The sequence below is a fragment of the Symphodus melops genome (genome assembly GCF_947650265.1).
Source record: "Symphodus melops genome assembly, chromosome: 13".
NCBI lineage: Eukaryota > Metazoa > Chordata > Actinopteri > Labriformes > Labridae > Symphodus > Symphodus melops.
Window position 1 is genome coordinate 6,228,936 of NC_136703.1, and position 7,752 is coordinate 6,236,687.

Here is a 7,752-nt window from a genome sequence, read left to right on the forward strand (position 1 = left end):
GGACAGTATATTTCTTTATTATGACTTTAATCTTCTCAAACCTTAGCTTAAGGAGTCATTTTAATTTCACTGTCTATCGTCAGTGCTGGTTTGCTATGAGGGTCGGTAAACTCAATACGAGAACTCCAATAATGCCACAAGAAAAAGAGGGGAGTGTTTGGATGGCACACAACATTTTCCATTAAACCGGTTCCAATATACAGCAGCGTGAGTATGTGGCAGGCATCAGGTCCCACTGAGCCAGCAGGACATTCAGGAACCCAGATTGGTTGTAAATTAGTTACACTTGGTTACAGGGACAAGCCTCTATGTTGGACAGAATAACAACACTTAGCAGGGAAATCTTTACTGCAATTATGTGTGTGACAGTGATGCAGTCAGATACTCTATAGAGCTCTGCAAATACAAAGAACATCTTCAAAGGAACATTGGCCTTCATAACAGCAAATCTGCATAACAATGCATTGGCAAACATATCCCTTATAGGAGACTGTCGTATATGTGGATAAAAAAAGAACAAACAGTTGGGAATCCACCAGCTGGAAGTTTCTTTGATTAAATGGCGAGAAGTATAGTTCGGAAAAAATGTGATAACAGAACCAAAAATGCTGTTTGAGTTGTACTATCTGTGCCTTTAAAGGACGTTGAACTATATTGTGAATGAAAGCTGCACTACACTGTAGATAAATCAGTTTTACGTACCCCGATTACAATTGGTTTCCCCATGTGTCACAAACACGTTTGCACAGATATTAGGTGTTTTCTCTACAGTTTTCACTTTAATTACAAATCGGCAGCACAGTTTAGCAAGCATCTGTTCAGAATATGAAAACAGTTTATCTGCAGTAACAGTTCACAAAATTTCCCACCCTCTCTTTCCTTTGTCAATCACTTCTGGATCAGATTACTGTTTCCCTCCTGCTCCCTCGGTCTGGATTTTATACAACATAGCATCATGCACAGTGAAAACAAAGAGAGACACTAAACTGATCCGACAACCAAACTGGTAATCAACAACTAAACCAAAACTGTAATCTGTCTCTAAGCTCCACTCATCACTGGAACCAGTTCAACGTTGATCTGTTTCAATCTGGACTTGAGTCAAACTGCATTCATATTCAGATCAGCTTAGCTTTGTCCAGCTCTGGCTGTGGTTCCTCCATCGCCCCGTCTGTTTGGCACCAGGGGAGTCGCTCTGCCGCCAGAACTCAGATGGAAATCACACCAAATGGGATCAATATGGAATCCAGGAGGGAGAGCTGTCTTATTACAGCACAGTATTGGGAAGTTAGTCCTCCGATTACCTGCAACAGGATTACAGTAATGCAGAGACAAAAGAGGTAACCACACTTGAACAATCTTATTTAGTTCGTACGGTTAGACCAAAGCACTAGGAGGTAATCATGGATTGGATCAGTATATAATCCAGCTGTATGACTGTCTTTTTACTGTAGCGCAGTAGGAAGTTACTCATTCTGTGTAAAGGATTACAGGATTACAGCAAAATTCAAGTTGTACAGAACAGCTGGACAATTGGTGAAATACGATCTGCCCTTTTTGGATACCAACTAAATAATTTGACTAAAAAAACATAATAGTTTGTAACATCAGATTTTGGTTGAGTTTCAAAATGAAAAATTTATTTTTTTTATATTGCTTTATAACAGAAAATACAAATCTGTAAACCTGAAAATTTTAAAGTGTAAAGGCAAAGCAAAGCATGAGTTAACCACAATGCTAACAGCAGAAACACCAAAGATTTGGAATGGGTTAAAAAGCCAGCAAGGATATTGAACTTTAGGTGAACTAACAGCTAGCTAGCATGATTGAAAAAACAAAAAACGAAAGGAGCCTCCTGTAACATCAACTTTGGGGCTCGTTCCAATACTCAAGGCGGCAGTTCCAAGTTTGCTAGGAAGGAAGGAAGAAAGAAAGCAAGAAAGAAAGTCTATTTCCACAGGTTAAAATGGTAAATGGACTTCAGCTTGTATAGCACTTTCCTTGTCTACTAAAAACACTTTGTACACCACAGAGCACACTTGTCCATTCACACACTGATGGTAGAGACTGCGATACAGTGTCCATCAGTATTTACTAATCCATTCATACAACATTCACATGCTGCTGCTGATGCAGCAGTTTGAGCAATTTGGGGATCAGCTTCCTGCCCTGACTTCAGAAGCTTCTTCCTCAACTTCCACCTGAGAGACAACCGACTCTACGACTGGGCCAAAGGCGCCCACTAGGAAATCTATTCACATGAACGTGAACACCTTGCACACAAGTTTTGCAAACTGTGGGCATATTTTCTGTAACTGTGCACGCAGATTTCAGGTGCAGAGTGTTTGACTGTATCTGGCTTAGTACAGTGATATCAAACAAAAAATAAATAAAAAATTGGATCTAATTGCATTGCAAACCATTTCAGAAAATCCTTAAACAGGCTATTTCAAAACAGCAACATGAACATTTCTTAACATGTGGCAATGGTATGTGTTGGCATCACTTTTGTTCTAAACCCACCTTATAACTTACATAAAACTGATGATTTTAGTAGATGGGATCAGCCTGAGATACCACAAAAATCAAATACAGTGATCTGAGGTCTCCGACCTTTCTTGTCTCCCCTCAGAGCAGTTAGACTTGTCAGACAGTAGAAAACAACTGTGAGGAGGAAATGAGACAAACATCTTTCCTGTTCCTGTTTTTGTCCTTTACTGTTAGTATTGTAATAAATGTGAAGTTAATATCAGTACCTGGGGAAAGCATACAGCTACTACAGTAGTTGACATCTACTGAGAGTGCTTCAGATAAAAATCCATCTGTACGGGGTATTGCATCATTTCGAATATAATGTAATACAAGACAATGGAAGTGTCATTGCACCTATTACTTCAATCCTGCATGTTCAGTGATCGAGGACAAGCTCTGCAGCTATTCTGAGAAAAATGTGAAACTCAAAAGATCTGATGTTAAGTTTGGTGTCAGAGATCAGATAGGGCTGACAGTCGCTCAGAGACCGGAGAAGCTCAGGGGAAGTTCCTTTATTCAATGACAGGCTGCCCTCAGCCAGCACTAATAACCTTTCAACCTTTCCCACTAAGGTTTCCACCCAGATTTGTGTATGACAGGAAATATTTCATGCTTATTAAAGACACTGTATATTTCAATCATTTAGCTGACAGTGTAATTGAAGCCATTACCAGGATTCTTTGTATGGTGGAATACCATCCCTATAGGGGTTGGAAAGAAACAGATCCTATCTTTTTTACATAATCTCTAAATCAGTGAACATGACAAGGCCTTGGGATGTGCATTAGAGCAGAAAAGAAGAGAGAGCTCAGCAGAACAGAGGGAGCATCTCATCTTGTATTCTTTGTAGGTGTCTGTAGACTCTAAGGCATTCCAGCACATTTAAAATTCCACATTAAAGACCCATTACACCGTACAGCCACTTAGAATAAGTACGTTCAGAGGGAGTTTGATGAGTATCTAAAGATTATTGTGTAGTCATAAAACCCTTTTAGACAGACGGTCGGGACTCAGATGCAGCAATTAGCTCCACTAAAAAAAATGGGCAAAAATTGGACTTATATATCCCTCATTCGCCTCCTTCTGAGTGAAAAATGCTAGCAAGATTAGTATGTGAGGCAGAGTATGTCTTGGATAACTATTCCTTTTTTCATGAACTGGTTTGGTAATTAAACTCAATACTAGTTAGTTCTGATTTCTGACAGAAAAAAAAAACACTGTTTGCAAAGAGGAAACTATTTGTGCTATCTGAATAAAGTTGCCTTGCCAAAGCGGAAACTATTTCACCTCAGCTACACGCAGATCCATCAGTACTCGTTTGACCATTATTGGGTCATTGTTGAACACTCGTGATGAACATACTGCTTTATTTTTTCCAGATATCGAGTACCATAATAACTTTAGCAGATGTTCACTTGATTTAGCCTGTTGAATAAGGCAGTCAGTGAGAGAGAGATCTGGATGACTGGCTGGACAGTTTACAAAACACTAGGCTGTAATTGCTCAGCCGTAGAGAAGGCTTTGCTTCTTTTGACTGAATCAAACAGCCATGGTACGTTTCAGTGTGTTATTTTATACTGTTTCCAACATTCTGAAAAAAGATCAACATGCACAAGTAGCACAACTCGAGTGACACGAGTCCGTGTTGGGGTGCAACATTACACTCTAAATCATGACTATCATCGCGTCAGTCCTTCTATACAGGTGGATGTCCTTCTTCACGTGGAAGGTGTGGAACTCACTAATCGCTCCCAAATTTGTTTTACATTTCTAATACTGTAATTTAAAAATGTTAATAACTCTTCTCTGATCAATGCAACACGTTCTAAAAATGGCACTTCCCTCCTTGGTCCTTCTTCATACTGATTGAATTTTCATGAGCTCTGTGTCCATCTTCGTCAGTGGTTAACTACTATTGGCTGAATCAAAGACAACAAAATTATATTACACAACATCTCTGCCCCAAACAGAGTTGGTAAAACATTCATGCCTTTTTTTTTCCTGATGTTTGATGTTGCACTTACAACATGCTGTAAGACAGCCCATCCATACCAATGGATTGGCTGCACTGTATTGGGACGCTGCAAAATGCACTTCGGGGAAGAGAGGCAGACAACCTAGAGGATATATTTTTGATCCACAAACTAATCAACACCAAATGCATTGAAGCGTCAAATCGAGATCTGCTGTTATTGTCAAAACATGCAGCAACAGCAGGCTACTAATATGGACTAGGCATTAAATCAGGATGGGCTTTTATTTGAAGTTTTACAGTATTCATATTTTGCACTCCCAGCATTTAAAATGATTCTTTTATATACAATCCACAAGGTGTTGTGTTGAAGTGTCAGACTTATCTTTTTGTTTTCCCCTTTCATCATGTTTGGATTGGAATCGAACTATTTGACTCTCACACAGGAACAGAACCCGCCTGCTGGTTGGACATTACTTATTGACTCTTTGAAGGACGTGCAAAGCATTTTATCATCTGGTCTTTGTTGCTGCTGGTTCTTTGAGGTCGGTTTGGTGGGTCAGGAAAATAACCACGGAGAACAAAAGTGAGTACGGAGATCAATACACTGCAGCTTTCAGGGATTAAACAACTGAACAAAACTGACTCAGGAATCTGGAGGGTGCATTTTAGGAAAACATAGCAGTCGGCTAACATCAATGCTAAACCACCATATACTTATATTAAATTCAATTACAGAGAATTATCATCTTTTATTGCGTAAAATCATACAGACGCAACTGATAACTGAGGTTTTCTGATTTTGAAATTGGTCCTTATATGGGCCACATGTTTGCTGCATTCAGCTGGATATCTATAAATAACAGCAGAAACTAGGTGGATGTGCAGAATCTGTGTCGTCTCTTTTATTGTAAAGACGTGTGGGAGTCACTACTCGTAATGAGCAGCTGAGCAGATAAATATGTGCTCACAGTAGGACTCACATTGAAGTCCTGCTGTGTCCTCTGGTGTAAATGGATACGTATGAACTGTGGCAAATACAATCACTTCTCTGCTCCCCAGTCCTGAAGAGAAAATAATGTCCTGGTTAAACATTCAACACAATCAGTCTGGTTGTGTATTTTTGTCTGTGTCTGGTCTATAGAGTCAGGATCTGTGATTACATACCTAATGGCTTCCAGTATCTATTCTGCCCAAATCAATCCCTTTTCACGATTGTCCAAAAAGCATTTAACATTTTCAAAATGATGATTTGTTGCCTTTTCCTGTTCAACTTTTAGATAAAATACACTTTCAATACACCATGGGATGTCGGAATTTAAAACGACTTAATTAAAAAAAAAAGCCTGATTGTTCTTTGCATCACTGTGGGGGTGGTACAAAGGATTTGGGAAGAATTTAGAAGGCAGTGCTTGTGTTGAAGAGCAGACGTCTCTGAACTGACAGGACTTATTGAAGTCCGGTTCAAGAGGAACTTGAAAGTCAAGCTGTCATTTGGTCTATGGCAGGGCCTTGTCTGCTTCCTGCTGGGAGAGGGAAGGCCCCTGCTGATCCTAAGTAAGGCCACTGAGATTTGTAGAAATCCCTTCCTAATTAGACATGCAAAATGTTTAAGATTGTTTCACTCTGGCTAAAATTAATTCAGCAATGATCATCTTTATGTATGCTGCAGACTTATATCAAGTATCAACCAGAATATGTTAGCATAGCATTTTTTATATCACCAAATGCAACTATGGCAATTATTGTGGCAATTATTATTATTCATTCATTTCATATCTTATCACATATTATATCATACTGTATCTTATCATACATCACATTGTATATTGCCTAATTTACCAAGAGACGAAAAAAATACATAAATACATGGATGGATGGAAAAGAAATGCAGCTTACTTCAGGTCAAAACTAAACACTTTTGAATAGATAAAAACTCAATTTTAGGTGCACGCAATGCAAAAACTAATTACAGGAAATTATAAATATCTGCTGAACTAAATTCATGATTGTAATCAATGATGAAAATAATCACAACATTTCTGTCAGTCAATCACTGAGTTCATGTTTAGTTTTGTTTTTTTGTCCATCATTGTTTCTCATTTTCAAAAATAAAATATCCCTCTTTCATTTCACAAACCTGAACCAAAAAATATAAGATGTATGAACAATTTTTTCACTCATACAGGACAACTTATAACCTGTTGCCTCATGCCCTTCACTCTTTTTCAAGTTCACCTGTTGATCTGGTGCCTGTGTGTGCACTTCGAAAATATTGGAAATGGCTTCAGTTGGACTGAGTAGAGTGGTTGTGATTGTCTTTGTGTGTAATCTTGGTGAGAACTGTGTTGTATCCCACAGCTCAGGCCAGTATCAGAAGCCTCCTCTCACACTCTCACACTCTCACACACTCAAACACACACTCACTGTGGAGTGCCTTCAGCTCAATGGGGGTTCATTACAGACTCGCACACATCCCTCGACCCCCTGCTGTTCCTTCCCAATCGCTAATGCTGGAGATGCACTTTGATAGGAGTGTGTGAGAGTGTGTATGTGATGGCTAAGAAGATGGAGACAACTAGTGTATTAGCATATGTGTGTGCCAGCTTGCATGTTCAAAGCGATTGTGTGCATCAGTGTGCGTGCTGGCAAGGGGCTGGCATGTTCATTTTTAGAGTTACAGCACAAAAAACGACTTGAATAGACAATTTATAAAGACGGATTTTGCAGCGTCCCAGTGAACCCGAGTTAAATCAGGCTAAATGCAATTTCAAAGCTTAATGACATGCACTTACTGGCTTAATGCAACTTCAAAGGCAATACAGGCATTTATTTCAATGCAAAAGTAATGATATTAAATTAAATGCAATTCTGTTTCTGTTGTTCAGGACTGAAACATCTTTGTTGGTTTCAAAAACTTTCCCTCTAAGACCCTGGTGTACTTATCAGAGCATGAGAGGTGGTTTAAGTGGGTAAACCTGCAGGTGGATTTTGAATTTAATTGTTTTCAGCTCATGACTAAGATCTAGCCTAAGATTCATTGAGGGAAGAAAACGATCCTTGTCCTGAGAACTTCTCATGAAATCATAAACCACATGTAGGTACTATGGTTGAGTGTGTCAATCAGACAACAATGAAAGTAACTCAATGGGCTCATTAACTTTTGAGAGATTGCTCGAAGGTCACATGTCACGCAAAAATACATAACCATCGTTTTCTAATGCTTATATTTGTCATTAGCTGTTAAC